This window comes from Berghia stephanieae, chromosome 1, assembly GCF_034508935.2.
Source record: "Berghia stephanieae isolate SIO BIC M18660-M18661 chromosome 1, UCSD_Bste_1.3, whole genome shotgun sequence".
Classification (NCBI taxonomy): domain Eukaryota; kingdom Metazoa; phylum Mollusca; class Gastropoda; order Nudibranchia; family Aeolidiidae; genus Berghia; species Berghia stephanieae.
In genome coordinates, this window is record NC_088360.1 from 83,777,213 (window position 1) to 83,803,109 (window position 25,897).

The 25,897-nt window shown below is 36.8% G+C and overlaps 1 protein-coding gene across 1 annotated transcript in view; it reads right to left on the bottom strand.

The window, feature by feature from the left end:
- LOC144959409 (uncharacterized) overlaps positions 1 to 25,897 on the bottom strand; it is a 69,879-nt gene that overhangs the window by 29,998 nt on the left and 13,984 nt on the right. The window contains exon 2 of the mRNA XM_078891991.1: positions 6,325 to 6,395. The gene's annotated coding sequence lies outside the window, so the exon portion shown is untranslated. The remainder of the gene's footprint in view (positions 1 to 6,324; positions 6,396 to 25,897) is intronic.

The following is a 25,897-nucleotide window of genomic DNA, read 5'->3' on the forward strand; positions in this document are numbered from 1 at the left end:
CTAGGCGATATTACATTTTTTTTCGAGCAGAGACAACGGTGTAAACGGCCAGGTACTAATTCACACCTGAGTACGGTGAGAGAATGTGAGTAAAGAGCCTTTCCCAAAGACTCAGCTATGCGCCGCTCGGGACTCGAACACCTGAACTGTCCGACCCGAAAACGAGTGTCATACCACTAGTCCACATAGCTGTACAAAAAAGCACGTCATTAAAATTTTGGCCAGAAAATTTCTGTGAAGTCCAAGATTTGAAAGTTTCTGAAATGATGAGTCATTTTAATCGATCGATATTTGCAGGACGAGTTTTTGGCCGCTAACTTTTTTATACGCGTTTTTTTTTATCAGAGGAAGGCAGTGCAGGGGAAACGGGCAGGAAAGAGAAGGGAGAGGTGGCGGTGAGAGCAAAGTACTTTAGGGAGAATACCATTATAGTATGTTTTACGCTCCATCTCCCCACCCCAAAGAAAGAAAGAAAGAGAGAGAGAGAGAGAGAGAGAGAGAGAGAGAGAGAGAGAGAGAGAGAGAGAGAGAGAGAGAGAGATAGATAGATAGAGAGATAGAGAGAGAGAGAGAGAGCGAGAGAGAGAGTTGGGGTAGGGGGGGGGGGGGGTTGAGGTGGGCCCAATAGCGTAGAATACCAACAACCTGACAAAATGACTGAACCTCTTGAAATTCTCATCACGCGTGCCCATAAACTGGCAATTGGTCATAGCTGTGTCGTTAGACGGGGACATGATTGGCCGCTGATCATTGGAGATCGATGCGAGGGAGGGGGGGGGGGGGAGATAGGAGAGACAGAGAGAGATTTAGAGAGTGAGAGAGATAGAGAGAGAGAGAGAGAGAGAGAGAGAGAGAGAGAGAGAGAGAGAGAGAGAGAGGTGTCAGAAAATTTAATGACGATAAGTGTCCTGGTGGAAAGTGTGTTTGTGTGTGTGTGTGTGTGTGTGTGTGGAGAGAGAGAGAGAGTTGAAGAAAGTAGACTAATATCCGTTTTCACTTGGTCCTAGGATTATTAAAAGGTAACAATAAATAATCTATAGCTAGCTGTCGGGTGTGGAGTGCCAGTTAAAAGTTGTCCTTCAAAGTCATTAGATTCTTAGAGCCGGAGTTTATCCCGGTTTCTATAGCCTAGAACGGACCATAGCAATTGCTTTCGATCTTTTGGATAGGACGCAAACTACTTTTCATCAGATCCATCAGAAACAGCTACACTATCACTGCTGGGCGAAAGGGGGTGGGGGAGGGGAGGGGAGTGCCGGTCAGAAAAAAATCTCGACTGAATCCGGGGTCAATCTATGTATCTTTGCGTGTGAAGCGAGTGTGCTACCATCTGTGAATCGATCGTTATTTAAAGGGAGTTTTATCTGGATAAATTTTTAAATACGTGTTTTCCGCAGAACAGCGTTTAATGTTTAACTGGTTCAACAGACAGTACTAAACTGCTGTACTCTTGAAAAACACATATTAAAAAATTTGGCCAGAAAACTCGTTCTTCAAATATCGATTGATTTAAATGACTCTCATCTTGGCAAAAACTCTCAAACCCGGTTCTTCGGCGAAGTCCCCGGTTTGAGAGTTTTTGCCAAGATGAGAGTCATTTAAATCGATCGATATTTGAAGGACGAGTTTTCTGGCCAAATTTTCAAATATGTGTTTTTCAAGAGAACGGCAGTCTGTTCTCATACCCTTGATGTGACGCTAGTTTATTGTTCAGTTCTCTCCGTCAAATCTTACTTACCAATCTAACTAATTGCCGGATGGCGAATGGAGTGGTCAGAAGTTATTTTAAAAAAACAAAAAAACAAAAAAAAACAAAAACAAAAACAACTCGACTCTACTTTGAACCATTACCGGTGTCTTTGCTTGTGTGTCGAATGCTTTACCATATTCCATAAACCCTCAACACTTGGATTGACTCTCCATGAGTACGGAAACACGTACAAGTGACGTCACTATTTCTTGGAACAGTCTGTGACTCACTTCGACAAGCGAATATTCACATATAAATTTTATTACATCGTAGAACACTATAATTGGTTTGTATTATGATTTAGAATGTACAAACATTATATTATATTAACCCTACAGTCCATCTTGTGTCTGTCTGACTCGGTGATATCTATGATAATTCGTTTTGAAAATTTCAACCGGTGCTATCGGGATTAAGAGCATTGTAATAAAACAAAAAAACCTGTATCCAGATTTAAATACGATAAGGTTGATAACATTATTAATTGCTTGATAATGTTCACTAATTCACAAGCCATGATCATATTCATATCATAAAGGGAACAAGATCAAATCAGATCATCCTTTTGAGATGCATCTGCAGCAAAAATCATCCTTAAAACCATGAAAGCGTCGGAGATAAAGTGTTTGAAGCATCTACCTTTCGGATTTTCATTATCGATGTGAAGGAGATACAGTCGCATATTCTAAACAAACCATATGATACGCGTCTCAAGAGCTTCTCTGAGCAGTTGCGTCTCATGTCAATTAAGAGTGAATCACATTAATGTACAGGGTTATGTACACTGATTTCATCAAATTTCAAAGGGCCACAAGCTGGGAAGCAATGAAGATATACACCTAAAGTACACATCAAATTAAAGAATATTTTATAAAGTTTTACTGACAGGAAGTTCAATTAACCATTTGGTCTATTGGTATGACACTCGCTTTCGGATAGGAAGGTCCTGGGTTCGAGCCTCGCTCGGCGCATAGTTGAGTCCTTGGAGAAGGCTCTTTACTCACATTCTCTCACCATTACTCGGGTGTAAAATGTGTACCTGGCCGTTAACAGCGTTGTCTCTGTCCGAAAAAAATTGTAAAATCCCCTAACAAGCGTCATGTCCCGTCCTAAATGTTAAAATGTTGCCAATGGCAATGCGCTCTGCGCATATTTAGTGGATAATATTCTATATAAAAGCTAAATTTAATTAATTGCCGTTCTCTGGAAAGACAAGTATTTAAAAATTGGCCAGAATACTTGTCTTTCAAATTTTAAACGACCCATCCATGGAAAAAACTCTGAAACCTGGTCTTTCCATTTCATGATTAGTTCAAAGAGGAAATTTAATAATTATGCATTGTGTTGGCAAGCCGTGCATTTTACATGTGCTCAAAATGACTTTGTAATTTGAATTTTATTAAATCTTTTTCGAAGCCCCAATTTGCAATTTGGGTCTTTAATTTGTGGACATCAGTTCAAAGACGTGGTACTTATCTATACAATATCCCATATATGTTGGAGGAATCGATGAATCATTTTGAATAACCTTATATAAAAAAATCGGAAATAAATGTTCTATGAAGTGAATTCATCATATATTTTCAGACCTTTTACTGACTTAGAGCAGAGATTGTTAGGTAACAGAAGGTGAACTGGCCTGTTTTCACTTTTCGGTAACCGTGAAATGCGATCAACGTTACACCATTACTGCATTGTGTTGTCTTTTGCAGTCTCGATAGTTGATTTGTTTTTACCATAATAATAAAATTAAGAAATCACGACTAATTAAATATACACAACGTTTGTGTAATGCTTGTTACCATCGAGGTGCCTGTATATATATGCAGATCTAATAACCAAACGCACATATGGACGTGATCGAACACAGCTGTGATGGCGTAATTTTTGCATTGGTTTGAGATAACTTCCATTACAACAGTGAGCCCATAAACATGTATTATCAGACCTTCAAAAAAGAACACGTTGATTACTACTATTAACTGTTATTCTATAGCAAACAAGAACCTGTTGATATGGACATCGAGTTGACTAAAACGAAAAGCGTCAATTGGATTCAATAGTCGGATGTCACGTCGCCCAGGAACGGCGGCGATCGTAGTTCTAAACAAAGAAAATCTGTACTTTTATTCTTCATGCTGGCTAGAACTTTTCATATGTCTTGTGACCAGAATGTGTAAAAGTCAAAACATGATCAGATTTATAATGTTTTTGTTTTTACCTCTGGATACGCTTTTATGCTCGTTGGAGAAATATTTCATAAGGGCGCGCCATTGTTCCGATAGTTTAGAGCCAGTTACTAAGTTACCATGCGTCAATACGAGGGAAGTGACGATACGACTGTTGAAGCGTTTTAATGCTCTTTCTTCTCAATAGTTGATTTGGCTTTTCTTATGATTTGTGGAAGTAAAAAAGAATAACCCTAAACACACATGCTATTTGTTGATAGTCAGGCATGTGGTGACTGGCGTATATTAACTAACCTTGAGTTGCACATTGAGTCAATCAACACAAAGATGCCAAAAAATGAACGGAATAGAAATAGGTAAACGTGATTACTGTAAAAGTATTGAACAACAATAAATAGAACAGGTTTGTAGGGTATTATGGTTTTTTTTAAAGAACAAAACATACAACACGGAACATGTCTTAAGCTATCAAGAGATAAGGGCTTACATTACTTTTCTTAAAAACTGATATATTCATGCTTTTTTGTTAAATACCTTACATAGGTGGTAAACTTGCTAAAAAGTCTTTTTAACTCGATAAAAGTAGTTTGATATCTTCCCACTGTCCACTCAGCAATTACTAGACTGTTTGATTTAGTGGGACGTTTTTCACTTAGCGTCCAATACAAAGGAAGGAAAGCAATTCTTAGTGTTCGTATAACACTACATAAACTGGATTAAGCTAAACTGTAGAGAATAATGATGTTGACGCCACTCTGACCTCTATTTTTGTTTGTAGATCATAGGCTGGGTGATTAATTCTCACTAAATTCTGTCAATCAGACTATAAACTTTTAAGGAGAGGCATAGTTTTGTGTATTGGTGGGATGGGTATGGTGGGTTAGCATTTTGCTAAAACATATAGAGAGAATGCGCTTGGCCAAGGAGTTCACAACATTGCCATACGGAAGTATAACGGACCAACACACAAACTCTGTGTAACCATGAACTTTTATAGTCTGGTTAATACAGTTTAGTGAGAACAATTCACAAACGCGGATGGCAAAAGCAATAACAAAGGCCTGAGTGACGTCATCTGCATACTATCTATATCATCAATTGGCCTTAGGCATCGCTACCTTACATGCCAAGCACCAAAATTGATCAGTCCCACTGTGATTATTTGTCACAATATTTCGACATATTATATTGATGAAGGAATTCCATCGCGACACATGACGACACCTGTGAGACTGTTTTCTTTGGGTAGCTCAATATTATCGGATGGACAAGAGGAAGGTAGGGAGAGGGGGGGGGGGGTGAGAACAAAATTCTTACGTACCGTAAGTATTGATGCTATGCATTTAGAAAAAATGCTCACAACATCCGTCATCCGGGTATAACGTACCACACGCAAAACTATTTGTTACTTTGAACGTTTATTGGAGCTATGCGTTGAGGTAAAATACACACAACATCCGAGAGCTGCATAAAATGCATACAAAACTATGCGTAACCTTGAACGTTTATAGTCTGAGATTTATATAATTTATTGAGAACTATCACCAAAAGGGCTGTCTAAAAATAATAACAAAGAGCTGAGTGACGTCAACTTCGTTCTTTCTATTGTGTTGAGTGCTACCCTGATGGCACTCCTATCAGACAAATAGCCTTAACATTTTTGCTCGTCGGGGTCCATTCCCCTCTCTACTTTCCAACCGAAAGCAGACAGAAATTGGCTATCATCGCCTTGTTGAATGAGGAAATGGCCCGGTGATCATCCGTAAATCGATAGGAAAGGGAGTAACTGGATTGGATAACCCATAAATGGCAAACCTGATTTCTTTTTTCAAATCTAGATTTCCCTCATTACTGATCTGACGCCTGGGTTATTCCAGCATTCCCTTGAAATAGAACCAAAGGCAAATTTCCCGTTGGGGGTGAATAAAGGGAATTATATTCATTTATTTTTATGGGACTCTGGTATCATCGGGGCGAGATGGTTGAATGGTAAGATTTTGCACTTCCACGCGGGATACCGGGTCCGGACCCGATTCGGCATATTGTTTTTTCTTGAGCAAGAATCTTAGCCCCTAATTCTTATTTTGCAACGCTGCACTGCGGCTGACACCTGGTTTATTTTCGTATTTTATTTGAGATAGGCTCTAAAGAAAAATATATGAGGACGAATAAAAAAAAATTAATTATTCATCTATCATGATTTATAATTGAATGATGTAAAAATGCGATAGTTTTATTTACCTATGTGTTTGTTTATCCAATGTTAAATGTTGATTAATAAAGGTTGAATGGTCAAGGTTGAAGTGATTGACCAGTATTGGTTAACTTTAAAAGTACTTTTCATCGTTTCATTAAGAACATTGTCAAAGAAATGCATTTACTTACCAATGGGCTTGTGAGATTGGCCGTGTGATCCTTCTCTACTTTTATTACTCCTAAAAGGGGAAGAGATGAACCTGAAAGAAAAAAAATAGATTATACTATGAAGGCGTTATTTGGTGGCTCAGTGGTAAGGTGTCTCGTCTGGTTTAAAAATCAAGCAATGTTAAGCATGATCAGTTGCCGGATAGGTGACAGAGATCGTGTAAATTTCTAGTCCCGACGTTGTGTCTTGACGAGATTTGGCTCATTTTAATCGATCGATATTAACTGGCCGAGTCATTTTTTGCCAAATTTTAAAACATGTGTTTTTTCAAAGTAGGACAGAATTAGTTATGAGTGAGATTTTTCAAGATTTTCTAACCGAATACAATTTCAAAGGATGATCTGAGAGCCAGAGCGTTGGTGGAGTCTCTGGAGAGTCTTATTAAAAGGAGAAGATGGCAATCGTTTGGGCATATCTGTCGCAAAACTAACGAAACATTGAAAAGGAAAGTTCTGCGATGGACACCCCAAGGAAAGAGGAAGCGAGGCCGTCCCAAGGGGACACGAGGACGTATCGTGGAATGGGAATTAAAGCAGAGAAGTCTGTCCCTTGAGGTGGCCCCAAGAATAACAGCTGACAGGACCAGGTGGGGATCCCTTGCATCGCTTCGAGTGTCAGCTGGCTCGGAGAGGATTGAGTAAGATATTTAGCACTATAATCTGAAGTTACTACAATATTGATGTGTTGTAATAATAACAAAATTCAACGTCATGTGACCCTTCGCCTCAAAAAAGTATCAAGTCGGGTTGAATCAGATGTCTTAAAGGGGCTTTAAAGACAAATTAACCAGAAATGTGAAATTTAAGTTTTTGTCATGTTAATAAATCAGATTAATTCTCCCTAATAAACTATAAAAATCGAACCGAAGTCTCATACATTTTTATATCAAAATATTAAATTTTTAGCATCAAAATCAAACATAATGCCGTTTTGAGGCAGTAGGTCACATAATGTTGTAATGAGTTCTAGGGCTATAATCCACTCAAGTTTAGTGCGAATGAATGCCCAGCTATGGGCAATGATGGAAATAGTCATTGCTGCCGACAAGGACAAGGGTCGCATCTCTGTAATTCGGTCTAATTGAGTTATTTACACTGCCATAATTTTGAGCCGAACGAGTATTTCTGTCTTTGGGTTTCGTGACTCAAAGTGAATGGACAAATGTTTTATTACTAAAATAAGATATATAAATTAAAAATTATTAAATGATATAGGAGCAAACAGTTTTTTTTGACTCCCCTGTAGAAATGAATGTTTTCTTTTCCAAACATGCAACCCATTGTCTTAAGACGGCAGAATGCATCACTATAAAAAAGGGCACGTAAAAGTTAATATGATACATCATAAAAAGAATTTTGGTTCCTTCTAACGTTCTTTATAAATGAATGCGAAGGGCTTTGGTCATGGAAATCAAGTTATTCAATCAATGGTGTGTGTGAGTCCCCCGGCCCTCCAGGTTAGAGATTGTCGAAGGGTTAACACCCCTTCCGTAAAACTCATTGCCCCTGTACACACGGACAAATCAAATCTCTTTTTTTTTTAGCTTAGGCGACCAAAGAGTTTGAACGAGTTAAAAAAGTTAGCGCGGGATAGAGAAGGATGGAAACTGTTTGTCTATGGCCTATACCCTGACCCAGGGTGAAAACGGCAATGATTATGATGATGATGATGATGATGATGATGATGATGATGATGATGATGATGATGATGATGATGATGATGATGACGAATTTATTTTGGAAATATCAAATGAAAACCAACACTCACGCTTTATGAATGTAAACGAGATCAGAGCAATCTACACGCAAATAAATTTATATTACGTACATGTTCTAACCCTTTTACTTCCATTTATCAGGCCTATTGCACGTTTGATCTCATTCATGAAATTAATCTCTCTTTTAAAGTATCATTCTATTTATTGACAGTTTAAACTGTTTTATTTTTGAATTTGTGAAAGAATGTATAAAAAGTGACGTAGATGTCAATGATTAATGGCACAAAAACCTTCTTTTAATGGCTGTAGATAGCGTAACAGATGGGTGTAATGGCTAGGATTTCGTGTCAATTTTTTTGTAATGATATATATGTCATCGTTCTTGTGTGAAGTGAGAAATATTTGATTCTATTTGAATAATAAAGTAACATCTATCACGGATTATAACACAAATGTTGAAATGTTGAAAACACGTATGTATAAAATTGGCCAGAAAACTCATCCTTAAATTATCTATCGAATTAAAAGTCCCTCATCTTGGCAGAGACTCTCAAACCTCGCTGCCCCGCAAGCAGTGTCTAAATCAGTGGACTCTCTTGATATTGATATCAGATTAATGGTCAGTAAATATCAGTCACCTGCCCCCCCCCCCCCCACCTTCTGAAAAATGCAAACAACAAAGTTCAAAGCACTGGATCAAAGAACAAAAAGTAGTCCTTCAGAGCCATTAAGTTTTTGGAGCTGGAGTTTATCCCGGTTTCTATAGCGTAAGACGAACAATAGGAATTGCTTCCTACCCTTTAGATAGGACGCTAGTCTATTGCAAGGTACTCTCCGTCAGATCTAAGAATCCCAGCTACCTAATCACCGCGGGACAGGAGGGTGAGAAAAGAAACCCCTCAACTTCACTGGGATCAATCTCGGTCCCATTGCTATATTCATGTTTTCATTTAATCTTGTCATCGACAACACGACTTATTGTTGTACAACGATTGGATATTTCTCAATAAATCTGCTTTGATTATGAAAGTTGTTAATATATCCAGGAGTCATGCTTAGCAAATTGATCAATTGTGACGTAGGATATTTCTCAAACTGTGAACAACATTCACTATGTGGGTCATTTTGAGCACAGTTTGCAATGTGACCCATGACCTCGAGCACATGGAAAGGTAATAAAGATCATCCCCATTGAGCTATCGTGAGCCACCTGGATGAAAGCAAACCAAATGATGCTATGCATTTTGCTAAAAAAAACCCTCACAATATCAGCCAGCCGGATATAACGTACCGACACACAAAACTATGTGTACCCTTAAACGTTTATAGTGTGATTGATAGAATTTAGTGAGAACTTAAGATAAAAATGACTGTCTAAAACCAATAACAGAGAGCTGAGAAAACGTCAATTTTGTTCCATCTATAATATAATATTCAAGCATAAAACCAAAACGAATGAATGTCAATCCTACTCATGAAAATCATGTGAGATATGGAAATCCCGATTTATTGACGAATGACTCTCTCCTGGCACTCAGCAGTGTTTACCTTCATTCCAACCTTTACCCCTACTTACTTGGGTATGTTTCACATCTACTAATAATTTAGAAGAAGAAACTCAAATAGCTCAGGTGGTGTAGAGTTTGCTTCATAAGCAAAGAGTTTCGTATAGATAGTTCGAAGATGACGTCACTCAGGTCTTTGTTTTTGTTTTTGCCATCCGCGTTTGTGAGTTGTTCTCACTAAACTGTATAGATAGAATGCGCTTGGCCAAGGAGTTCACAACATTGCCATCCGGAAGTATAACGGACCAACACACAAACTCTGTGTAACCATGAAATTTTATAGTCTGGTTAAATCAGTTTAGTGAGAACAACTCACAAACGCGGATGGCAAAAACAATAACAAAGGCCCGAGTGATGTCATCTGCATACTATCTATTAACCAGACTATAAAAGTTCATGGTTACACAGAGTTTGTGTGTTGGTCCGTTATACTTCCGGATGGCAATGTTGTGAACTCCTTGGCCAACCGCATTCTATCTATAGATAGTTCGAAGATGACGTCACTCAGGTCTTTGTTTTTGTTTTTTGCAAACCGCGTTTATGAGAAATGCTCACTGAACTGTATTAACCTGACTATAAACGTTCATGGATACACACAGTTTTGTGTGTTGGTTCGTTATACTTCCGGATGGCAATGTTATGAGCTTCTTAGCCAAGCGCATACTATCTATAGATAGAACGAAGATGACGTCAGGCCTTTGTTATTGTTTTTTTTTTGCCATCCACGTTTATGAGTAATTCTCACTAAACTGTATTATCCTGACTATAGATAGAATGAAGTTGACGTCAATCGAGTCTTTGTTATTGTTTTTGCCATCCGCGTTTTATGAGTAATTCTCACTGGACTATAGATAGAATGCGCTTGGCCAAGGAGTTCACAACATTGCCATCCGGAAGTATAACGGACCAACACACAAACTCTGTGTAACCATGAACTTTTATAGTCTGGTTAATACAGTTTAGTGAGAACGACTCACAAACGCGGATGGCAAAAACAATAACAAAGGCCTGACTGACGTCATCTGCATACTATCTTATAAACCAGTCTATAAAAGTCCATGGATACACATAGTTTTATGTGTTGGTCCGTTATACTTCCGGATGGCAATGTTGTGAACTTCTAAGCCAAGTGCATACTATCTATAAAAGTTCATGGATACACATAGTTTTCTGAGTTGGTCCGTTATACTTCCGGATAGCAATGTTGTGAGCTTCTAAGCCGAGCTCAAACTATCTATTGATCCCGGTTGAAATTCAGATATTTGTAAAATAATGTTTCTTTGTCCATCCAGCATTGATTGAGAATCTAGGTCTGTAAGACCAGGTAGGAAGTACTTTTGCAATGTATTAGCTTCCTATCTAAATGGTAGCAAGTACTTGCTATTGAAGGAAAAACGTTGACGTAACTCATCTCTTTTGTTACTATTTTTAGACAGCCTGTTTGTGATTACTTCTCACTAAATTATATCATTCAGACGATTGATTCGCCAGCCGGATATAATGTTCCAGCATAATTAAACTACGTGTCACCTTGAACGTTTGTAGTCGGATGAATACAATTTAATGAGAACTGCTCATATAAATGGCTAAAACAAAAGCAAAGAGTCGAGTCAATTTCGTTATTTCTATTGATCCAAGGAGCAGTTGAGATTTTATTATTCTGTTACTCTGTCCACTCAGCCTGTTTGTTAGATTTTTTCATGTCTTGTGATCAGAATGTGTAAAAGTCAAAACACGATCAGATTTATAATGTTTTTTTTTCCTCTGGATACGCATTTATGCTCGTCGGAGAAATATTTCATAAGGGCGTCCGCCATCGTTTCGATAGTTTAGAGCCAGTTACTAAGTTACCATGCGTCATTACGAGGGAAGTGACGTCATTACTGTTGAAACGTATTGAGAAGCTGGGTCTGTAAGATTTGGCGTGAAGTCCTTTTGAACTAGATTAGCTTCCTATATAAATGCTTGCGAGTACTTGCAATTGATCATTTAACATTATAAAAAGCGGGATAAATTCATGAGATTTATGGATCGGAACTGGTAATAATAAAATAATACAATATTGATGCTATGCGTCTAGCCAAAACGTTTATAGCACCCGCCAGCCGGATAAAACGTTCCAAAACACCAAACTATGTGTAACCTTAAACTATTATAGTCTGATTGATACTATTTAGTGATAACTACTCATATAATTGGCTGGCTAAAAGCAATACCAAAGGGTTGAGTGACGTCAATTTCGTTCCTGCTATTGAAAGAAAAATGGAACTAAAATCTCATTTTCTGAGATATCTAAGATTTTAAGAAATTTTCAAAATAAATTATAACGAAATATAAAATTAAAACAAATGACATTTGAACCGGATGGGATCTAATTGCTTGGCAATCGTCTTATTGTAAGAAAAGGCAAAAAATAAAAAATAAAAAAATAAAAAAAATAAACTTAAAAAAAAGAAAAGAAAAAAAAATTGAGACAATGAATTGATTTCACTGTAAAGCTCTCTTGTTCTATCTTATTGCCAAAGAGCTATCGATAACATCTCTTTTTTTTGTGTGTGTGTGTGGCGAAAAATAATGATAATTTGATTTGGGTTTAAATCGTTTAACCGTGAGACGGAAATTTCTCCAAATCATAATTGCAACCATACACAATCAGATTAAAAATGCAAACATGGATATTTGGGATTCAGTGAAGCTCGAGTCGCATCGCCATTTATTGATATCTTGGTTAAACCGATAAGATATGAGGCTGAGTTATAGTAGAATCGAATCCAACGCGTAAAGGATTAACTGTAAGGGAATTCCCCTATTTATTGCCTCTCCCACGCAATACCTCACTATCATGATTCCAAGCCGACATTGAGATTTATCCTCCCTCCCCATTTTCATTTCATTTCTCTTTATTATTTGAATTTCATCTCTGCTCACTTCTTATTTTACGCATGGGATTGGGTGTGGGTGGGAGAAAGAAAAAAAAAAAAAGGGGGGGGGGGGGGGGTTGCGGGAGAATGAGCAAAGAGATGAAGTGACGCAAAAACTAAACGACTTGTATTTTGAGCGGCACTGTAGGGTTGCGTTTTGAAAATAAAGGTATGTGTAAAAACGACGTAATTATAGTGTAATTATAGCACCCCCTCCCCTCCAAACAAAAAAACCAAAACAAAAAAAAAAAAACAAGAAGTAAAAACCAAAACCCAAAAAACAAACCCAAAACAAACTGTTCTTTTAATCTTGACCTCTTAGGGAAAATGGTCCGTTTGAAGCTATGACAGCTATGGCTTTGATGTTTATTTTTGTCTCTGTCGTGTTAAACGGACAGTTACAAAAACTTACTACCCACTTGTTTATCGCAAAGTACTCTCTGTCAGGTACCCATCAGTGCTGGATGGACTGAGGGTGATGGAAAAAAAACCCCGCGTACACTAAGACTTGTGAGTTAGACACTCCAAAATTCATTTATCGAAACATTTTTTTTAAAGCTTTTATATAGCGCAATATCCACGAAACGTGCTCAAAGCGCTTTACAACATTTAACATTTAGGACGGGACATGGCGCCTGTTGGGCGATATTACAATTTTTTTCGGACAGAGACAAAGCTGTTAACGGCCAGGTACTAATTTGACACATGAGTACGGTTAGAGAATGTGAATAAAGAGCCTTCTCCGAGGACTTAACTATGCGCCGAGCGAGGCTTGAACCCAAGACCTTCCTATCCGAAAGCGAGTGTCATACCACAAGACCGCATAGCCGTACTATTAGGTAACCATAAAAATTAAGAAATGCTGAGAAATATTTTCATCACTGTGAAAAAGACTTTAAGGCTTTGGAGCAGTCAAAGATGGTTATAAAAATGAGTATCTATCTTATACACTTTGAATGGTGTTTTTAAGCTTAAAATCTGTAAACATAAAGAAAAAGTTTATGCGATAAGGGAAACAACCGAGGACGATAGACTCGTCATCGGCATTCTGTCTACAGAGCAATCTCTACTATGCCTGCTCATAGCGTTTTAAAATGGGCTCCCTAGCTAACAACAACACTTAACATGTATATCGAGACATGATGAGAGTAGGCAATATTACAATTCTTTTCGGCAAAGACAACGCTGTTAACGGCCAGGTACACATTTTACACCCGAGTAGGGTGAGGTAATGTGACAAAAGAGTCTTTTCTAATGACGCAAATTTGCGCCACTCACATCAGGAAGTAAACCCTTGAGCTACTGGTCAACTGACATATTACAAGAACACAAAATATATTTGATTCATACCCATGGCTCGAACGGTAGCAAGCAACGTTTAAAAGGGTATAAAAGAAAAAAAAAACAAACAAGGTATCTAGACCCGGCTCCGGTTTTCTTTTCTTTTTGTTTAAAATTATTCAAATTAATATTAAATTGTTTTCTTTTTCTGTTTTTTTTTTTTGCGTCTAATACTATGAGAGAGTGGTTGTTTTTGTATTTAACAAGTAAAAGGCAAGTTGGTTGGAATATCAAACATTTCAACTTCGTCTAGACTAAATAAATCTTTCACTCTTGTCACATCTCGGCCTTATACAAAATAACCTCATGCTTTATCAAAGGAAAGGGTAGAAGATTTCTAAACAACTTGGAACATGACAGCACAAGTTATACTATCGTAAAATCATATGTAGTTGATAAAAACTACAATTGATTCCATTGATCGCATCAGTCTGTATGAAAGAGTTCCGTGTTCTGTTTTAGAATGAATCCCAATAAGAAAGAAATGAATTCCTGTTGTATTGGAAAAAGAAGCAATAAATATTCATAAACCTTTCAACACAATGATAAGAAATTCCAAACAACGTGAAATGTGTGAAGGTAAACAAGTGCACGGTCATTGAATTGTGTGTATAGCTACACATTTCAATTAATCAAATCAATATTCGATACACATCTCTTTTTCATTCTCTGTGCACTCTGCTATACAATGGCAAAACATATTTGTTTCATTCTAACCAGAAAACATTTACATCAACTGATCAATTGATTAAGATTCTCTCCAGTTTGTCTGAAAGTCTTAACACTTCAAAAGGTCACGTGATTGAGACTTTTGACAAGATGAAAGTCATCTTAATCAATCGATATTTGAAGGACACTTTTGTGGGGCTAAAATTAGAAAAATATGTTTTTTTCCAGAGTACAGCAGATGAGTCATTTTATGTCCTAGAGGTGTTGTTGTTAGATTTGGACCCCTTGTAAAACGCGTCGATCACATTTAGTGGACTTTGGGCTACAGTAAAGATCATGTTTTTAAATTATTTTTTTTTAAATTTCATGATTTGAAAAGAGGGAAAACCGAAACTTCATATTAAATGTCTTGCAATAAAATAATTTCAAATGCCATTTACAATCTCGGCGGATTTTATCTTAACCCTCTGCTCACCATCTACAGCAAAATCGTCACAATTTACATTTTTCTTATTCAGATTTATTTTGAACATCACAAACTTTGAAGAATGATCTTTGTTTGATAAATAAGAAAATAAAGTTGTTTTGTTGAGAGCTTGTTTTAGTTTTTTAAAAATCATTTTTTTATGCTGGGTAAGCCTTTCATTTTGGGAAAATGCTGAAAAGGATTGGTAAGGAGAGAGTTAACATAGGAACCGACGTGATCATATTTGCACATCTCAAAGCCAAACGCATTTATTGTCTTGTTTAACAGCTCTGTAATGAACAACATTTTTGCGATGGTTTGAGAGTATTTCCATAACAACAAACCCCTAACAATTTGAGTTATCAGACCTGAAAATAAGTAAACGTCTCACCATACCCTGTCGGCATCATTCCTCTGTCAATATCAGTTGCAAGTCAGCCTCATTCATCATTGATACACGAGGGACATCAAGTGTGAATGGGTGAGGATTTCTATCTCTTTTCTATTTTCTCTGAACTCACTTACCCGGGGAGCATAAAAATTATTTCGACTGTGTCCTCGTGAAGCAATCGATAGTTCAAGGAGACGCTTGGAAACATTAAGAAACGCAATGTGTGACCCACAAGTATTCAACAAAAATGAGTATAACACTTTCAAAGAAGAAAATACCAAACACCGAATGTTTTGGTCTCAATACCTTTCTCCAGCCATCAACAACACAATAAAAACATAGATACATTACTTAAAAGAGAAATTATTTCTTGCCGTCTATCTGGTTTTTAAAAAAAGAAATGTCTCTATGTTTTTGTTTTTTTAAATTCTTGCTGTGGGCTGAAGAAGGGTTTTGAGCAACAATAAAGAAAGAAAACATATATGAATATCAACATTGCGCATTCCAATGTATTCACCACGCTCAATACTTCATTTATTTCTGCACCAGGTCATATAAACCAAGTTTTCATTTCATATCGTACATATCGCCTGTTCAGTGTCCTTTTTGCATTGCATTCTACCCTTTGGATATGACGCAAAGTATTTGCGACAGATCCAACAAACCCAGCTACCCAATCACTGCTGGGTGGACAGGGTGTACAGAAAAAACAAACTCGACTCCACTCAGTTTCGATCGATACCGGTCCCTTTGTGTGTGAAGCGAGTGGTCAACAAACTGAGATATCGGAACTCCCAACAATGTACCAACGTTGATAGTAAAACTACGAGTATGTCCCCTGAAGTTGCCCTCGATAAGTTTGACCTAACTAGCTCAAATGTGACCAGTGATATTAATTCTGGCGATTGAATTTATATTTTTAAACAATTTGAAGTTTGGATTACGTTTATGTGTTTGCTTGAGTTGAATAAAAGTAGTCCCATGAAGTAAATAATCTCAAAATTTCGTGTTTCTGGTTATTTCAACTTTAATTTCACCTTTTAGCATTCGCATCAAGCCGATATTGGGCTTCAATAGCCGGGTTGGAGAGCACTTGCTTCATAACCAAAAGGACATAGATTGATCCCGGGTGAATCCGAGATGATTTTCCGATTGGGTAGCTGTGTCTGTTAGACTTGCGTGCTATCCAAAGGGTAGCAAGCAATTGTTATAGTACGTTTCATTCGAGAGAAACTGGGATAAACTCCAGCTCTATGAGCCTTATTGCTCTGATGGATTACTCACGCCAATATAATACCGTTTTGAGTTGGTGGGTTCAGAAATTTGTGTTAAAATGTAATAATGTAAACTCTAAAGCTTTAATGAGCTACAGGATGTATTCGGTGTCACAGTTGATAAAAATCCTCTTCTTGTTTACCTCGTTGCCATCACATCTAATCAATAAAACGTCATCTGTTTTGATATTGTTGTTCTCCCTCGACACTAATTCGCCCTTGGGAAGTGAGTGATGGAAGGTAACAGGATCTTTTTTAATGGGCTTTTTTTCTATGTGTTTTGTAACACAAGACGTAACGAATCCCAGGCATTCTGCTCATTATCCTCTTCCGTTTTTTCTCTCGTCTCTCTCAGACATTAAAAAAAAGTTATTATCCCTAGTCATGACTTTTTAGTACATTTAAGTGTCAAGTTTGATTATGAAGAGTGAAATGTCAAGAACTGGTTGAAGTTATACAATTTTCGTTTTTTCATTCATTCATCCCATGTCTGATGATTATCGTGGGGATACATGGGATGCAGCTCTCACAACTTTCCTCCATTCTTCTCTATTGTTGGCTTTCTCCGAGAGTTCTTCCATCTACATTCCTGTAGATTCCTTGATATTGTCCATCTAAACTTTCCTTTGTCTTCCTCTTCTTCGTCCTCCATTTTCACTGGTAGTCAAATTGTTATAAATAAAAAAATGTAAAGCAGTCAAATTGTTATTTTTCTGACCTAGTTTTCAAATTAAGCCATTTCAAATTTTATTTTTCCTATTTGTCGCGTTTCGTTCCGAACAAAACATTTCTTTCCGCCAGATCTAGTAGACCCAGCTTCCAAATCACTTTGGCAAGATTGTGTAATTGGATTCAATAGTCTGATGTCACATCCGTCCAGCAACGAGCAGCTTGGTTCTAAACAAAGAAAATCGGTACTTTTTATTCTTCATGCTGGGTAGATCTTTTTCACATGACATGTGATCAGAATGTATAAAAGTCAAAAACATGATCATATTCATAATGTTTTTATCCTCTGGATACACGTTTATGCTCGTCGGAGAAGTATTTCATAAGGGCGTCCGCCATTGTTCCGAATGTTTAGAACCAGTTGCTAAGTTACTATGCGTCATTACGAAGGAAGTGACGTTACGACTATTGAAGCGTATTGAAACAATCTGAAGCCTCTTTGTAAGTATAAACCCTTGACTTCCATTGTGGATAAAAGAGGTCACTTGTCGAGTTCTTTTATCTTCTATGTCTATTTTCTCTTCTACGTTCCTATTTTTCTTGAACTGGAAAAAGACAATTTGTTTTTGCCTGGACCCTGGCATTTATCTTCTAACGAAAGTTAAAGAGTGATATCTTGTTTGGCTATGTGGTTTTGTGGTATGACACTCGCTTTCGGATCGGAAGGTCCTGGGTTCAAGCCTCGCTCGGCGCATAGTTGAGTCCTTTGAAAAGCCTCTTTACTCACATTCTCTCACCGTACTCAGATGTAAAATGAGAACCTGGCCGTTAACAGTGTCTCGTTCTACATGTTACGTATTGCTGTTGGTTAGGGACCCTTTATAAAGCGCTTTAAGCACGTTTAGTGGATATTGCGCTAAATAAAAAAAGCTCATAAAAAATTATAAAATTATTTTTCACCTTTTTATTGTATTACTCCTCATTTAGTTTATTAATACTTGGTATCTATTTGAGTGTGGCATTCCTTTTCCTGGGACTCTGTGCTTATCATGACTTGGTAGAACTTCATTGTAAAGAGAAGAAAGTTGAAAATATTGTACATAATATTATTTTTAAAGGAAAGTGATAGTTTTACAGCTCAGCTCGAATGCTAGAAAAACTATTGATGCTGTGCGCTAAGGTAATTTACTCATAACATTCCGCCAACAGGGTATAACGTACCAACACACACATCTATGTGTAACCTTGATAGTTTATAGTCTTTCTGATTGATACAATTTAGTAATGGCTGGCTAAAAGCAATAACAAATATTTGAGTGACGTCAATTTTGTTCTATCTATATTTTGTTGAGCAATAGATGTAAAATCGCTCACTATTTGCGTGTTCTCCCCAACACAACCGACAGAAGCTGTCATCAGAAAAAAGACAGTTTCAGAGATACCAATCGGGCTTCAAATGAAACTAATCCGAAATTTGTTCCAAACAAAGGACTCGATTTAGAGAAAAAAATGTTATCCAGCTGTAGACAGTTAGTATGCAATTTTGGTTGGATTATGGGCGTAACATGTGGTGATTATATAGCCAATAGCAATCTACGGTGCTCTGACAAATAGATTTATTCTTATTTTGGTCAGAAAGCTTTTGCTACAAATATTGATGGATTAAAACGACCCCCGTTTGTCATAAGGATGAATAAAATGACTCTCATCTTGTCAAACATCAGATTTCACATCATTTGACGAGCTCGTGTCCATTTTAATAGCTCGATATTCAGAAGCGAAAATGGAAAAAAATGTGTAGACTATTGCCAGATTATGTCAGCATTGTAATTGCCGTTCATAATAATCTATGTTGATTAACCCTTTAAATGCAAAAATAAGCTTTCTTGGACTATGTATTGAGTTAAAACCAAATGAATAATAAATATTGACGTTTTAATTTGGGCACTCTTGGTGGAAACAATGCTATATCAAGTTACAGTACGACCGAAACCCGCCTGAAGAGGACTAATAGAGTTAATAGTCTATTAGGGTGATGGTAACAGATGGACAACTCTATCAACCAGCATTAGATGACAATAAAGTGTGGTAAGTGTAGGTAGTAGTAATAATTCGTGCTATTTTTGTCAATGTCATTGAATGTCGACGTAGGAGCGTTTTTCAATTAATAGAGTCAAATTCAAGCCCGGTTTCTAATCATGAAAAGGCAACAATCGTTTGCTAGTACCTAAATAGTTCGCATTGATTTTATACCAAAAGACCAGTTTACTACCGAAAGACAGGGATGAAGAATAGTGGGGGGGGGGGGGGAAGAAAATGAATACCTGATCGAACCCAATATTACCGCGCTACACGTTTATCAGTACTGAATCCTCCCCACCCCCCCCCCCCCCCCCCCCCCCCCCCCCCACCCCAAATAAATAAATAAATAAAAAATCAATTTCACACTCGTGAAATATTCTTTATCTTCCAACCACTTACGTCACAATACTAGCGTACTGTTAAAAAAAAAAAACAGAAATTGAAATGACCCTTATCTTGTCAAGAAAACTAAAATCTAGGACTAAAAAGTCAAGAAGTAAAGTAGATGCGCCGCCGTGATTTGGATAGCCGCCCATTATACGGTTTTAAAAATGAGCCTATGTTCGCAACTTTATGTTAAGATAAAATGGTGGCGGAACTAAGCACTTTTGTCTGAGAGTCTGGTACTCAAAGAAAAAAAAGAATATAAAAATAACAACAAGCATAAACACATTTAAAAAGATAAAACCAAAACGTTATTGCCTCCCGTGTATTTTCACCCGAATATGGTGAGCGAGATAATCGAGCATTAATAGGATGTTTGATTTTTTCATGGATATCCCACAGAATTACAATTTGGAATTAGAAAAAATTACCACTTTAAAGTTTTGTATCGACTTTATTTGACTGAGAATAAATCAGGCCTTCAAGCGACAAACAATCATAAAATGAAATAGGATACCATACATTATTCACAAGCGTTCTTTATTACCTTGTCCTGTCCTCCGAATAAAGGACTAAAAGTGGTTTCAAATGATGCTTCATGCAAACCATCGTCGGGTGCAAAGTTGCAAAGAGAACATAGAGTGAAGATCGATGAACTAAAAGCAGTCGATTTCCTGAGCAGATTCATTTCCTTCGATGAAGCATGTAACAGAATTTGTACAATGCTTTGTGCAGATTTACGACTTTTGTTTGCATTTTTGGTTTGTTTGTTTGTTTGGTTGGTTGCTTTATATTTGTTTGTTTTTTCCTGACTATTTTTGGTATAGTTTAAAACTCAAAAAATACAGGATAGTTAAGTCCGGACTTGTGCAAACAGAAAAGTCCACGTGCGTGCTGGGCGATTTGATACTATTTATATTATCTCTAATATAAAAAAAAATCCTCTTTAGCTCATTAAATTGTTATTACATGATATACGAAAATAGCTGACTGGTTAAATTTGTGGTAACAATTTGGAACTTGGCTTAAACTTTTATCATTTATTTATGGGAAGAACGAAAACCTCTTCTTAAAGTTCGAGAGATTCATATTTTATGTCTATACGAAATTTTTGATTTTCTAGTCACATTTCAACATCTGGTTTACACGGATAACAATACTGTTACGATACTTAAGTGATGGGTCCCATTTACATGTCTATTGTATGGTATCGGTCTGATCCACGGCCGCCAGTATAATTCTTCTTAAAAATCAATTCATTAACGCAATGCAACAGATAGATTAAGATGTATCCTTCCAATGCCCTTTGTTAAGCATACCGTCATTGTTTTAGTAGGAAAGTAGGAACAATGCCTCACCCAAACACACACACAAACACACACACACACACACTCACACACAAACAGGCAAATATGGAGGCAATATAGCGATCATATTATTTGAACTTCCATGTCGAAATGCCTCTAACTTAGTCATACTATCCAAGATAAACACTCTATTGTTTGAGTGGAACCCACAGCTTGGGCGCTCACGACATGAAATATGACATGTCCACAAATATTGTACCATCGAAAAAACAAACAAACATAAAATTGTTGCAAGATCTCGTCTTGAGGATGTAGCGTTTGTTGCTCTCTCTTGCTCTCTCGCTCTCTCTCTTTACCCTCCCCCCCCCCCCCTCTCTCTCTCTCTCTCTCTGTGTGTTTGTGTGGGAGTGAGAGTAAAGAGTTGAGTAAAGTAGAGGAGAGAGAGAGAGAGAGAGAGAGAGAGAGAGAGAGAGAGAGAGAGGGAGAAAGAGAGAGAGAGTGTGTGTGAGAGAGAGATAGTTGTATGGTAGAAAAAAATGGAGTCGTGGAAGGGAGGACGGAGACAGAGCGAGAAAGGATGATGGGAGAGAGAGAAGTTGTATGGAAAAAAGATACAAACAAGACAGAAATCGATATATGAGATAAAATACACAAAATCACTGTCATTATTGTTTTATTGATCATGCATTGATGATCGTTCTAACAGTCTTACTTATTGTTATATTGGTGTTAACGGCAAAGGGCGTGGTTACATTCCTTTCCACTGCGAGGTTAAAATTAAAATTTTGAAGATCTTTTTTGACACAAGAAAATGACGGAACATTATCTTATTTCAAACTTAATGACATTGAGTTTGTATTCTTTTACATCACAAGTTGTTTTTGGTCAAAATTTGTTTTAAGCAGATGAAAATTCAAGCACATTTTCCAACTTTCGGGCCTAAAAATAATATAACTCCATTCTAGTACTAGTACTAGACAGGGGAAACACAATGGATATAGAGAGACAGGTATTACAATATGCTACCCCTATCATGAACACGAAGGACACTTATATATATATAACTTTAAGAGTAAAGATTGTCCTAATTATTAGGTGACAAATAAATAAAAACGAAGTTTATCAATAATTTGCCCCAAGACTTTGATAGGCTTTAAATTAATGCAAGAGACAAATATGCTATATCACAATCATGCATTTACTTCCGACATTGTGAATATCCGCAAATATTTTGTGAATGCTGAAAGTAAAATATAATGACATTCAATATTCATTTCAATTTCCCCCAATTTGCAAATTACATCAATTTTCCAGTGGATGAAATACAATCTTGCTTAATCCATGCTAAAATCAAAAGCTCGTGAAGACAACAATATCCGTGAATTTGATACGATGAGAGCCGAAACGTCCCAAAAGAACAATTTGATGAAGTCCATGCATAGATGGAATTTTTAAAAACTGACTACAGACTGTGTTAACACAGAAATTCCGAGTAAAGAACAATTTGTGATGTCATGGCAAGCTAGAATTAGACAACTGTATTAGCACAAAAGCCCACTGCGCTTCTGTGTTACTGAGAGAGACACGGATGGCCAGTGTCAATGAAGGAGCATGACATTAAACTTTATTTTGAGGTAGAAAAAGCACTGCATACCCATCTTATGAAACACAGAGAAAAAAACATTCATAATATGATAAGGAGGCAGGACATTTTGTGAAGATGTAGTCTGAAAATCGATCTAGATATAATACAAGTGGGAACAGTAGAAATCTTTGTCCACAAAGAAGGTGTGATGTCACGACTTTTCTTCCCTATTGTGATGGCTTTACTCAGAATTAATTATAGAATAATATTATGACTTAAAGACCTTTCCTTAGAAAGCGACGATGTAATAGACTTTCTCCCTTTGCCAATAACCCTCTTGGTGCAGACTCCTTCACCTTGGAGACAAATGAATTATTCAGCCTAAGGATAGAATGAGAATTGGATGATGCCGATTGTTGTAGTAACGGTAGATGCTGATACCACTATGTCGGTACTAGGAAAAAACACGTTTGTGAAATTTTGCCCGGAAAACATGTCCTCCGATAATTCGTCGATTTAAACGTCACTTATGTTGTTAAAAACTCTCAAACCTGGGACTTTGCGATGTCTTAAAGTTGAGAGCTTTTGCCCAGATAAGGATAATTATGCTCGGTCGATATTTGAAGGATGAGTTTTTTGACCAAAATGTTAAATACATTTTTTTTCAGAGTACAACCGCAGTCTTTTTTGTATGAAGCTATACCGTCATTATATTATATTTATTACTATCTAAATAAAATAACAATGATCTTACAACATTATTTACTTTATCGTTTTTCTAATTGACATTCTATCCAAAGAAATTTAATGTAATAGAAATCTAGAGACATTTACATCTCACTGTGCAAATGTATTAAAGAGTTATGTTTTAACTGATACTTAACATAGTTGCATTTTCACGTCTCTTTTGATTGGCGTGTAACAGTCGTGTTAAGTATCACATGTTTGCAGTTCGTAAGTAATTCTTAAACGGTTCAATTCAAACAATAGAATGTTTACCTTGGATAGTATGACTACGTTAGAGGCATTTCGACATGGAAGTTCAAATAAACTATAATATGATCGCTATATTGCCTCAATATTTGCCTGTTTGCTAATACCGAATAATTTTTGAGAATGTTTTTTCAAGCAACCACTTCAAACAGTATCACGTGAGTTAAATGTTACTAAGAGCATGTATATGCATTCACCTATACTTGTATATCATATATTATATACAGTATGGTTTTAAGATAATTGGATCTTTAGATTAAACACAATTAGAAGACAACTCATTAAAACGTCAATTAATTACTTACATTGACCATAAAGTAGAGAGACTGTTCTTCATATTAATAAATCATACTATAAGAGAGTTCCCTGTGCCAGTATGGGCTCTATCCAAGATTGATGTGTTTAATTCTATTTTTGGAAACCCCCTCCATGCTTGGAGCATGCAATTCTCACACCAGGTTTACTTGGTAGATCCAAATTGACCAATCGGATGGCATCAAAAGCCATGAGATACTGTACATCAAAGGACCTCGAACTCTTAAGTAGAGACTATAAAACTGAAGCGGTCCCGATAGTTCAATGGGTAGAGAACTCCGGCTACATGACTCTAATGGATCTGAAGGATAAATTTGGAACGTTAAATCATGGAACTTCTTAGTCTTGTTTTGCCATAGAAAAAAATACATTTAATCTTTTTTTCAAAGTCAAATCTCTTTATTATCACTGCTTCTCCGCCGTGGTTTTGAGTATTTATACAATTCTATCCTGTCGTGTTGTATAATTCAGGCACATGTGCATTACCATAACTGACGAAATCAAAATAGATGCTTTTCATAGAAATCAATTAAGACGCTTATTGAGCATTATTATCCCACACAGATTTTAAACAAAAATATATTATATAAAAAGTGCAATAAAAATCACCTTGTCAATTCAATTTCTTGAACTCAGATGGACATTTTTCTGACATAATATTGTTATTACTACGGCCAAAACCCGAGATTACGCCAATAAAGCAATGTCCCACAATATTTGGAGGAGAAGGAAGGGCGAGAGTACAACAAGAAGAAGATAGAAGAAGAAGATAAGAAGAGTTGGAGTAAAAGGCAGAGTAAGAATACAACAAAAATAAGAAAAGATGGTAAGAGTGAAAGAAAGTGTAATAATACAACAAGGAGATGGCAAGAAGAGGCTGGAGTGAAAGGAAGGGCAAGAGTATTAGAAGAAGGTGATGATGATGATGATGATAATGAAGAAGAAGAAGAAGAAGAAGAATAAGAAGAAGAAGAAGAAGAAGAAGAAGAAGAAGAAGAAGAAGAAGAAGAATCACAACACTGCAGCACGCCTTGCCCTCTCCTCAAGTGAAAACAAAAGAAGAGGAAAGTACTTGTTACCTACTTTTTTTGAGAACAGAATAAGAAAATTTGATTGATTTGGCACCCAAAGATCTATATTCGTAATGCGGTTACAGAGAAATAAATTGTTGGAATGCCAGCTAATAAATACAAGGTAGCTCGTGTTTAGGCAATTGGGTGACTGAACGGTTTCGTGTTACGTTTTCTTTGGGATTAACTAGGCCACAAAATGATTCTGAGATGTTATGTGTGTCATACTAGTTTTATAATATCGTGCACATCGAGTTTATAGAGGGAAAGAAAAATTGACGTCAATCAGCTCTTTGATATTGTTTTAGAATGTCGTTTTAATGAATAGTTTTCATTAAATTCTATCAATCAGACTACAAACGTTCAAGGTTACACAATAGTTTGTGTGTTGGTACGTTATATCCGGCTGGCGGATGCTATGAGAATTTTACCTAAACGCATAGCATCAAAAGAGAAAGATGGGTGATAATGATGTATCTTAATACCAAAATTAATAGTAAGTTTTTAACGATTCGAATGATATAGATGCAGAAAGTAGTTTTTTATAAAATATAATAGTAAATACTTGAAATAGGTAATGACATTTCCTGAAAATCAGCCTTCCTCAACTGAGAATGAAGCCTCAGGTTTGTATCGTAATCACTATCTCTGTCCGATTTAAAAACCTATTACTACTATGGGGGTCAGATAGCTCAATTGGTAGAGCACTTGCTTCACATGCAGAGCGATCGAAATTGACCATTGATACCGGTGTAAGTCCAGCTTGTTTCTGATTGACTATGAA